The sequence below is a fragment of the Pseudochaenichthys georgianus genome, chromosome 9 (assembly GCF_902827115.2).
Source record: "Pseudochaenichthys georgianus chromosome 9, fPseGeo1.2, whole genome shotgun sequence".
NCBI lineage: Eukaryota > Metazoa > Chordata > Actinopteri > Perciformes > Channichthyidae > Pseudochaenichthys > Pseudochaenichthys georgianus.
Genome location: NC_047511.1, coordinates 28,048,934 through 28,061,370, shown reverse-complemented (window position 1 = coordinate 28,061,370; position 12,437 = coordinate 28,048,934).

Here is a 12,437-nt window from a genome sequence, read left to right as displayed (position 1 = left end):
GACCAGTCCCTGAAGACCTGAGAGATCTGGATGGTTCATAATTTAGCAGGAGGTCAGTAATGTATTTTGGGCCTAAACCATTCAGTGCTTTATAAACCAGCATCAATATTTTTAAATCTATTCTTTGACACACAGGAAGCCAGTGTAAAGACTTCAGAACTAGAGTGATATGATCCACTTTCTTAGTGTTAGTGAGGACTCGAGCAGCGGCGTTCTGAATCAGCTGCAGCTTTCTAATAGATTTTTTAGTGAGACCTGTGAAGACACCATTGCAGTAGTCGAGTCTACTGAAGATAAAGGCATGGACAAGTTTTTCCAAATCCTGCTGTGACATTAGTCTTTTAATCCTAGATATATTCTTTAGGTGTGGGTTCCAGTGGAAAACCATTAGGAGTTCCGCAATCGGTTGAGAGACATCGAACGGGAAGCAACCAGTCTGGTTTCCAGAAAGGCTGAGTTCATCATGGCGAGATGACAGGAAGACACAAGGTCAGGATCAACAAGTACTGCCAGTCATCCAATCTTTACCCCAACCGTTAGGCTAAAACCTACAGCTCTCCCCAGATTCTCTGGCTACAAGCGTGATTTTCACAGGTGGAGAAGAGACTGGGAGTCGCTCCAAAAACAGGGAGAACCAACAGGCTCCAAAGAAGTGAAAAAGATACAGTTGCTAGACAGTCTCGATGACAGGATCAAGAAAGACTTTCACCTCACTACTTAACACCGCAGATGACATTCTCCGTGTCTTGGAGAACCGCTATGGCAATCGAACGGCTATTGCCATTGAAATAGTGGAAGACCTTCAGAAGATGCCATCTGTCAGAAGTAGCCAACCAAGGAAAATTGTCGAGTTGATTCAAGCCGTGGAGAAAGCACTCTGGGACCTGAGTGACCTCGGAGACACAGGCGCCATAAAGAATCCTCTCATAACAAAATCGATAGAGTAAACTCCCTGAGTCCCTCAAAAAAGAGTGGCTTGTATATGTAGCCGATCCAAAAAATGGTGTGAGGCCAGATAAAAGGTTTGATTATCTCTTGGAGTTTCTCAAGCAGCAAGAGACTATCTACGCGGAGCTCGAGCAGCTACGAGATGAGGAGCCAAGTAAACCAAGTAAGCCGAGTTGGAAAAACACCAGAATTGAGCAGAAAAGTGCCAGAACCAAGTCTACAAATTCAGCTGATGACCCAGGCTGTGTAGTCTGCGGCGATGTCAAACACAAGAGGAAGCTCTACTTCTGCAAGCAGTTCAGGGCTCTGAGTGCAGCAGAAAGGAAGGCTTCAGTAAAGAAGTTGGGTGCGTGTATAAGATGCTTTGAGGTTCACGACGACCAGTCATCCTGCAAACCTGGCTTTCTATGCAGAAACGAGGACTGCAGAGATGGAGAGGCTGAGCATCACTACTACCTCTGTCCCAAATCTGTGTCAAAGAGGTCTGGTGACAAATCTGAAAAGGATAAAGGCAAAAAGAAGTACACAGAGGGTCAAGAAGATTTCATCAAAAATCTCCCACCAGACCTAGCAAAGCAGTGTAGGGAGGTTTTCTCAAATGTTGCCTCCAGAGTCTTCAAAACCTCAAATGACCAACAAAGTCTACTTGAAAAGAGTGGAATGCAAGAGCTTCCAGTGATCATGATGCTACTCGTCGTCACAGCTAACGCCGGACAGAAAGTCGGAACACACATCGACTTAGCATCTGACACAAATTACATCACTCACAGAGCGGCGAGCCGCCTGGATCTCAAGAGTGAAGATATCATGCTCGTTGTACATGGAGTTAGCGGAATGAAGATTCAAGTAAGGACAAAGCGCTAGGGCTGCACGGTATTGAAAAAAACGGTATTGAAACCCCCCCCCCCCCCCCCCTGCGGTATATATTGCGTTTTTTTTAACCTGTTAAACCCCAAAGTCCCGGCGGGTACTTTACTTTTTTTTTCACGACAGTGTCTCAGGGGATCGTAATATTTAAGAACCTATTGATGATTAACGGGAATAATCTCAGCTAACTGACGATACAAACCATTTTTACCAAAACAAAACACAAGTCTCATAAGAAGCATCTAAATGACCCCTGAGTGAAAAATGCTAACGCACTTTGGCACAGAACTCAAGATAAAAGTACCCTTATTATTACTTATCGTAGCTGCACTTACAAGATATCCGATTAAAGCTGAGGTTCCACAGATTATTTAGGTATATAGTATCATCACTGAGTGATCTGAACTCGGACAGGGGAAGCAAACACAGACATCACAACACGTACCTTTACGTAGCTTCTAGGGGAGATGTCTCAACGTAGCTGTCAATCTGATCAAAAGACGTGTTCAATGGCATTAAAACGAGAAAGAAAAAACGCGGCTGAATCGGTTAATCCATAGGTTTTTAACGTCTTGTATTAAAAAAAATGATTTAATTTATAATCCATAATTCCATTTTTATGTAAATATCGCAGAGCAAAAGTTAGCTGCTAATGGTAGCCACCAGAGTGGCTGCTGCTTCCGGTCTTGGCTATGCGGCAGTCTAACATACACACACATGACCAAATAAGGAGTGAGTGACGCGTAGCCAAAACCGGAAGCTGCATATACTCTGGTGGCTACCATTAGCAGCTAACTGTTGTGCTCTGATTTTTACATAAAAATGGAATTATGGATTATAAACAATTGCTTCAAAGCCACAGATACATTATCAACCTATGGATCAACCGATTCAGCCGCGTTTTTTCTTTCTCGTTTTAATGCCATTGAACACGTCTTTTGATCAGATTGACAGCTACGGTGAGACGATCTCCCCTAGAAGCTCCGTAAAAGGTACGTGTTGTGATGTCTGTGTTTACTTCCCCTGTTGCGAGATCGGATCGCTTAGATACTATACTTAAATAATCTGTGGAGTCTCAGCTTTAATCGGATATATTGTATGTGCAGTTTCGATAAGTAATAAGGGTATCTTTATTTTGAATTCTGTGCTAAAAAGCGTTAGCATTTTTTTTTTTAAATGAATAAAACCGCACGTCCCTGCGGTGTGAATACCGCGCATGCGCATACCGCGGTTATCGCCATGACACGGTATAGCGTTCAGCCCTACAAAGCGCTATCTCCTCAAAATCCGTGTATCCACCCCCAAGGGCACACTGATGGCACATCAATTGGTTTGCTATGGGCTTGACAACATTGCAGACGTCCACAAAAGTGTGACACCTAAGCAACTGCAGCCATTCTTCCCAGACGTACCTCTTGATGAGCTTGTGAGGCCCAAAGAAGTCGAGCTTCTCATTAGCCACAGAGAAGGCCAGTTAGCTCCTCAGAGGATCAGAGTCGTGGGAGACCTCGTACTGTGGGACGGACCACTCGGGAAAACAGTTGGAGGAACCCACCCCAGACTGTTTGAGGAGGTTGAAGTGTCAGCCCACATGTCAAAGACGCACTTTGCGAGATCAATGAGAGCAGCAGCTGTGAAATATGAAGAGCTCACTAACCCCATTCCAGAACAAAACCCCTCAAGCAAAGAAGCAGCTGAAATACAGGGATCAACTGTTTGGACCAGCAAAGAGAGTTTCCTGAAATGGTGGCAATGGGACAGCATTGGCGCAGCATACAAGCCCAGATGTGGAGGCTGCCGGTGCGGAAACGGCCAGCCCGGTGGTAAAGAAATGACCCTTGCCGAGGAAAGGGAGCTTGAGGTGGTAAAGGATGGACTCACCTATGTCATGAGCGACCATCACAGCAGAGAACCACATTGGCATGCAAAGTATCCCTGGCTAGAGGATCCAGCCTCACTGCTGAACAACGGAGGTGCAGTTGAAGCAACATTCCTAAGAACAGAGAAGCAGCTAGCCAAAGCACCAGAGTGGCAGTCTGCCTACAAAGCTCAAGTGCATGACATGATCGACAGAGGAGCTGCAATCAAGTTGACTAGAGAGCAGATCATGACCTGGAAAGGACCAGTATGGTTCGTGAGTCACCTTATTGCACCAAACCCACACTCTACAACAACCCCAGTAAGACTCATCTGGAACAGCAGTCAAAGGTTCAGAGGCACCAGCATGAACGACTTGCTGATGAAAGGGCCAGACGTCCTTAACCAGATACGTGCTGCCCTCCTGAGGTTCAGAGGGGGAACCAACGCTGCCTTAGGGGACATCAGGAAAATGTACAATTCTGTATGGTTGGAAGATAGAGAGATGCACCTCCACAGGTTCCTCTGGCGGGATTCTGAGGACAAAGAGTTGGAGGAGTACGCAATCACCAGAGTCAATATTGGTGACAAGGTTACATTCACCAGTGCCATAACGCCTCCAAGCTTCATTGGAAAACCTTGGGCAATAACATTCTCCGATGGAAGCGAGCATGCCTACGGTGCTGTGATGTACCTCCGGTGGAACACCGACCAAGGCTCATTTGTCACTCTGGAGGAGTCCAAGGCAAAACTAACTCCTTTAGACCACAAAGGTGATGCTGTCAAGGCAGAAATGTGCGGAGCAGTGTTTGCGTCACGTCTCAAAAAATACTTCGAGCAGCACAGCAAGATCCAAGTTGGAAAGTGGTTCCATGTGATTGATAGCCAAACAGTCCTCGGTGCAATCCAGAGAGAGAGCTATGGTTATCAGACCTTCTTCGCAAACAGAATCGGAGAGATCCAGAACACAACAGCGATCCAAGATTGGTGGTGGGTTCCTGGTCCTCTTAATATTGCTGACATCATAACCAGAGGGGCCAGCCCTCAAGACCTGGATGAAAGTTCAGAATGGCAGAAAGGACCAATGTTCTTGAAGTTACCAGTGGATGAATGGCCAATGAAATCTGCCAAAGATTTGGTGACCGCTGCCAGAGACAGTGTCAACAGATTGCAAAAGTGTTGTAGCACTAACCAGAGCCAAGGCACAAGTGCCATCAGATCCAAAGGATGCCAACACACAAAACCCATCAGAGCTAAAGCTAGATCAGCAACAAACCCAAACACACCCAAAAAGACCACCAGCAGGATCAGCTGTCCAAAACCTTGTGAACGTCAAGCGGTTCAGCAACCTAAGTCGACTCGTCAAGACAGCTTGGATTTGGAGAACAGCGAAGAAGTTCATTAGAGGGAAACTGCAAACAGTCCAAAGTGGGAGGCAGTGTTGTCTTCGCAAGTCATCTAAGTGAAAGAGAGAGAAGACGCCCTAAGAGAAATTTTTCTTGCGGCACAGCAAGGTGCATCCTTCCCAAGTACAACCACAGACAGGCTGGTGGTGTACAGAGACCAAGAGACTGGGTTGTTGGTCTGTGGGGGTCGCGTGCAGATCTTCAATGAAGATAAAGTTGCTGTCCCTATCTTGTCGTATGAAGCCTGGGTATCAACGCTGTTAGCACGAGAAGCCCACGAGGAGAACCACGATGGAGTGGCCGGAACCTTGCTCAAGATGAGGAGGAGAGCATGGGTCTTGAAGGGTCGGAGGATTGCTCAGAAAGTGGTCAAAAACTGCATGCCCTGCAGAAAAACTAAAGCAAACGGATGCCAGCAAATAATGGGTGATCTACCTCCAGAGAGGACAGAACCAGCTGCCCCCTTTGAATACACAACAGTAGACCTCTTCGGACCGTTCCAAGTCAAGGATGATGTCAAGAAAAGAGTGTCACTGAAGGTTTGGGGAGTTGTGTTTTGTTGCATGGCTTCCAGAGCTATTCACACAGTGCTGGTGAACTCTCAATCCACTGAAAGTTTCCTGTTCGCCTACCAGAGGTTTACAGCACTACGAGGTCATCCAAAGAAGATCTGGTCAGATCCAGGTACTAACTTCGTAGTGGCTAAGCCAGTCCTAGAAGAACAGTACAGATTCCTTGCCAATCTTGACAAAGCTATACTAGAAGAGGGAGCTGCCAAGAATGGCACAGAATGGACATGGATAATTCATCCAGCCGATTCTCCACACCGGAACGGTGCTGCAGAAGCTGCTGTGCGCATCATCAAGAGAGCACTGCAGAGTCTGGGAGGAGAGTCGGGGCTAAGTTGGAGTGAATTCCAAACAACTCTCTACATGGCAGCCAATCTTACGAATGAAAGACCAATTGACGCCAGAACACAGAGCCGAGAAGACAGCGTTCAGTTCATCACTCCTAACTGTCTCCTGCTTGGACGAGCATCGCAGAGTGGAGATGTCAGAACATTTGACTTCAGTGACTATCCCTACAAAAGGCTTAAAGAAATGCAAGCACAAATAAGCATTTTTTATTTAAAATGCAAGTGCAAGTGAACAAGTTCTGGAGGCATTGGAGTCAACTCGCTGGCCCTAACCTATTCGTAAGGAACAAGTGGCATACAGCCAAGAGAAATGTCTCAGTCAGAAACATCGTCTGGATTGCAGACCAAAACGCCCTGATGGGTCAGTTCAGGATTGCAATAGTGGTCAGTGTCAATTCGGACAGCAAAGGAATTGTGAGGGATGTCAATGTCAGAACCTTCTCAAGCTACCCTGTTCCTGTCACAAGGCCTACCACAGCAAAAGCAAATCACCAAAGATCGAAAAAACTCAAAGAGGAGATCCCAGCGACAGTTCTTCACAGAGACGTCAGGCGACTGGTCGTCTTGCTTCCCGCTGAAGAGCAGAACAAAGCGTCTGACCCAAGTTTACCTTTGTAAAATGCGACCTCCCAGGTGTCTCCACTGGAAAGTTGAGTGGGAGGTGTGAAGTCAACTTGGAAAATCCTCACAGGATATCAAGGTGTTCAAAAGTTGGGCTGATTGACAGAGTGACAGCTGTCTGAAATCATTACCTAATTGCTAATCAGCTTCGCTGCACCTTTTAAAAGCAATGGGGGGCAGTAATCAAAGCTGGAGAGGGACAAACTAAAAAGTGTGCGTCCAGCAGCAGCAACGAACCAGCAGAAGAAACGTCAAAGAAGCAGCACTAGTGCAGCCATAAAAAGCTGGAGAAGCGGCCGGTGAGAGACTAACTGTGTGTTTAGTTAAGAGTCATACTTGCCGTTCGTGGCGCACGTTAGAACGTGCGTTCTAGTTCAGTGTCATTTGTTTGTTTGATGTCCTCAAGCTAAAGCAACATGATTGTTGATTTAAAAACGAATGTCATTTGTTTATTGAGAGATGTAGATTGATAAAAACGGTTTGCATGCTGCTAAAAATTCAGTCCATTATATTTGCATTTTTAATGAGACTGCATAAGTTAAAAACTGTTTAAAAACATAATTCATAAAAATACACTAAGAAAGTAAAAACAATATTCACAAGTGTTAAGTATATGTAAAGCATGTATTTTTGCATTTATTATTTGATGTGCATTGTATTTACAGTAATTATTTTTTAAGGTTTTTTAGCTTACAACCTTACTACATAAGCTGTACTGCAACAACAAAAACGAAAGTAAAGAAGAACTCAAAAGAAACAAAGTTGTGGTCATTGTACGAGTGAAACCCAGTTAAAACCTCCTATGGACTGTACCATCCCTTTCAAGCGGGGAAACTGCAAATATACCCAAGGGCTTGACACTCACCAGCGAAATATTGCCACAGTTGCCATTTTACGTTTCATTATACGATACAGTATTTATTATCATTATAGTATTACTATTTTGGCGATTAGATAACATATAAATTATATTTGATGCAACTTTAGTTATATTTCCATGACTTTTCCAAAATTTTGGGAAAAATATTGCATTTCATGACTTTTCCAGGTTTTTAATGACCGTACGAACCCTGACAATATCAGAACTTTCTCAACCAACTATTCATTATAAATGTAAAGACAGGGGGAGCAGTGCCATGGTCTTTGTCTATCTTCCAAGACAGTGGGTCTGGCTGCTGTGTAGGTGGGGGTGATGGTGCATGGGCTGCTGGTGGCTGCTGGTGGCTGTGTCGGCGGGAGGGAGGGAGGTGTCAGGGTTCTTACACCTTTTCCAAAGTCAAATTCAAGCATTTTCAAGGTGCATTTTCAAGCATCTTACAGCTGTTGTAAATTACATATTTATATACACATACTTATACTCAAATGATTAGTTCCCTACCTCACATTAAATCAGATGTTCTTTATGCTATAAACAACCAAGGACTGTTGACCTCTGGGTGAGTGCTGCTTCCTACCTTCACTGGACTAACAATGGCTAATCCCAAACTGTACTGCTTTTTCCTTGCATTATTCGCCGCCTCCCTACCCCCTCCTGCACATAACAAATGCGAACCGCCACTACTATCATGTGTGATTATGAGGTCTCTACACAAGATAATTACGCTACATTCCACTGTCAATGTGCGCACAAAACAAACTAGGCATTGTGACTCACTGCTAGCTCTTGGCCTTGCTCTGATTGTATTACTACTGATGATATCGGGCAATGTGCATGTTCATCCTGGACCTTCTATTGTAGCCCTAGTTCTGACCTGTGTCCTGATGTCAATCTTTGTCACAATGATCTGAGTTTCCCTGACTTCTGCTCTCGTAAAGCTTTAGGTTTTCTACATGTAAATGCTAGAAGCATAACAACAGCCGGTGTTTCTTGTGAGTGTTTCCCCGGTACACAAACACAATACACACAAACACACTCGCGAGACCTCCCAGACCAGTAATACAAACGAAAATGTGTCTTCGGGTCAATGTGACTGATTTTGATAGAGCAAGTCACATTTGGTTTAGGCACGAAACATACTACTAGTAGAAATACATTGCTTTCAAAATCGTTCTGTGTCGAATCAATAGATTATATTTCGTGACTATAACACAAAATGCCGTGAGACTGGGTTGAATTACAACAGTGAGTGCTTCATCCACCACAGGATGTTGACTAACGCATATATTAACATAGGTACGCTCCTCTGAAATGATTGTCCCCTGCGATTATTATTATTATCCCTCATCAAGTTCGCTATTCAGCTTGCTAACGCTAGCTTAAACAAATGTAACATGCAACGTTAGCCTAATCCAAAATGCTCTACTACGGCATACCTTTCATGTGGCTCGTCAGCGCAGACTCTCCCATCGTGAACAACTGAAATTATGTTTTTTAGGGTAGGAAGCTACTCGTGGGCTTGACCCTCGTCTTAGCCATTTGTCTTCTGCTAGCCAACCCTCGTTGAAACTGCAACCTCCTGGCATACAGTCATCTATCACTCATCAGAATGCCCAGGTCACACGTAACACAAACACTTGCAGGTCACGCGCATAGCGCAGGAAGGCCGGAGCGGAGCTGTTTTATGTAAAAGCGAAGCAATTAAGCTCCCTCCGACCTCTTTATTTTCTTTTAATCTAAAAAGCGAAGTAAAGCATTTACAATTTCAAGCACTTTATCCCAAATTCAAGCACCATTCCCAAAATTCAAGCACTTTTCAAACCTTGAAAACACCTCGTAAAATGTCAAGCATTTTCAAGGATTTCCAGCACCCGTACGAACTCTGGGTGTGCTAGGCGAGACTTCTTTGCTGGCTGGGTTGATCGTGATGGCTGTGGTGGAGGCCTTTTGTACTGAGGTGTATCTTAATCTTGTGGCAGGCACAGGTGGAGATGGAGGCTGCTGTAGTGATGCTGGACCTCTGGTCCTTGGTGAAGGCCCTTGAGCCACGGTAGATCTTGACCTGGGTGCAGGCACAGATGGAGGTTCTTGCTGCTAGGCCCAGGCAGCTGTGAAAGTTGCCTAAGTTCATTCAAATATAAAGTTCAAGTGGAATGTTTCTCAAGCACAAATAACAATGCACAACTCAAAATAAAATGGGGAGGTGGGACAGGAGTCTCTCTCTCTTACAACCTATTTAACTAAACCCACACAATGAAAGTACACTATTACTGTATTATTTACATTTACCTATCTTCAAATGGATCCTTGTTGTTGTTGCTGTATTCTCCAGGTTCTGATGCTCCATCTCCACTGCTGCTAGTGTTACAAGTCCGCTGTGCAGAGCTGGTAATCAGATAATAAGCCTGTTGAACAGGAGAAAAGAATGAAGCAGAGGCAAAGTTGCTGCCGTTTGTGTGGTTGTCCTAGCCAGAATTTATTAATAAATTCACTTACAAATTATATCCGTTTTCTCTATTTATCTAATCATTCTCTGGTTTGACGCCACATGTCTCTCTGCGTTGTGTTGTGTGGTTGAATGAATATGACTTCCTTCTTGCCAACCAGCTTTTTTATCTGTTCTAAATGTACCTTAGAGGAATATTTTTCAAGTTTGTAATACTCTTATCAACATATGAGTGGACAAATATGCTTTATGCAAATGTTTATTATCATTTGAACAATGACAAATATTCTCATGAATATTAAACACAACAACCTCTGAACATTAAAAATATTCGCATCAATTCAACCTGGAACCTCTCTGTCTCTCATACAATAGTGTGTGTGTGTGTGTGTTCGTGTTCGTTGTGCAACTCAAGGCATATGCTCGAACGGGAGCTGCCTGGACGCTGTGATCATGTTGCGCGCACTGTCCGTGCTGAGTGTGCTGACTTTTCGTACAATGTCCCACTGTCTGGCTTCCTGCATAAAGTCAAGTGCTCGGCGCAGTTGTCGGCGAAATGTCGCTCCTCTGTTTTCATTTAAACAGCTCCTTATATCCGTTAGCGCAGCTAGCTAGCACCAGATGCTAACAACAACAATACACGTAAGGTCTCTCTCTCACTCGCTTGCGCCACACATACACACACCCTCCCGGTCCTCCCGATGGCCAGTTGGTGCCGGTGAGCGTGGAAGTGTGGTCTGCCGCAAGCGGACGGCAGGAGCGGGGCTGTCAGCATCAGCTTGTAGATGGTATTTTAAACTCGATGCGCTCTGAAACTACGGGGCGGCCGAGGACAAAAAATACACATGCGTTAATCGCGTTAAAATAATTCGTGCCGTTAATTTTTTTTACTTGACAGCCCTAAAAAATACATTTAGCCAATCAAAATAACTGTCTGACATATTTCGTTTTATAATCAAAAATGGACATACATCCACATGCCATATTATGACTTTCATGAAGGATTAAAGCCTTTTTCATTTACAGTAGGCTTGTTTGAGACGCGTTGCGGCTCGCCTCGAAAGTAGACGAGAATAGCCGATCGCAGCCGGGGGAGGTCTCAAAAAGATCGCCTGAAGTCGGACAGCTCGGAGTCGGCTTCGTCTTCTCTCGGTTTTTTGGCGGATTGCAAACAACTTTAAGGTGCATACCACCACCTCCGGAGTCGGCTTGACTCGGTTTGCATTTATAAAGAATGCACACGTGTTTAATCGTTAGTCAGATATGTACTAAGTAAATACATTTGTTCCTGCTCAAGATTAGATTCAACTTTATTGTTATTGCACATATTACAGGTACTGAGACAACGAAATGCAATTAGCTTCTAACCAGGTGCAACAAGCAGTAAAGTGAAAAGTAATGTACACAATAGACAGAATAAAATATAGAATGAATTGAATGAATAAACAGTGAGGGGTATGAATACACTAGATATCAGCCTGTGAGCAGTATGAACAGTGTGTATGAATATGCTAAGATATATAAAGTATGAAAACGGTAAGCAGTGCAAGTATAGTATAAAATATATAGATATTAAATTTCATGGTGATAAACATTGTGGAACAATGATGAAAAATGGGAATGGATGTGGCGACGTAAAACTGACACAAAACAACAGCAACAAACTTTTGCCGAGCCAATTGGAGAGTTTCATCAGCAGCACGGGGTAAAAACCACCAATGAGCGCTCAGCTCGAGATACCAGCGAGTCGTTTCCCATCAAACATTTCGCTTCCGCAGCCCGTGGAGAGGAACTGCGCCGCCTCGCCGCGCCTCGCTCTCAAGGTTGCATGCGTCTTTGTCCCGCGAGATTTCAACGTCTCATGTAGGCGAGCCCCCAGAGCAAGTCGGACAAAATGACTAACCATCATGCAACGCACTAGCAAGACGTTGATCGCAACTGCACAGGTCTCGCTTGTCTCAAACAAGCCTAGTATATAATACAGTGATAACGGATAACACACACAACCCGACTGTACTCACTTTAACATGGCTGTTGTACAGGCACAATATTAGCATAGCATTAGCGCTTTAACATTTAAATAATATGAACAATTATGACCTCAGACCAGCATTTCACAATTTATACAAACAGAATAAACTTGAAATGTAAGCCAGGCTAGTGCACGGGACTCATACACATAGTAACATAGTAGAGCTACATTATTCAGGGAGCAACAGCTAGTGATGTTACGTATTGCGCCGAGGCTTCGGAGCGTGTGTCGAGTAATCCCCGAAGATTTTTGTGAAGCATGTATCGAGGCTTGTATCGTTTTGTGCTAGTGACGGTCAGTGACAAACAAAGCCTCGCTGCCTGTCGATACCACGTGACTGCTTCACGAAGCGATTCAGATCGGTTGAACCGTTGAACCACAACGCTCATAATACCCATGGATGTATAATAAGAACCATATTACCCCTCCTGTACCCGCGCCTCAGACCCTCACTTATATAGAGGTCG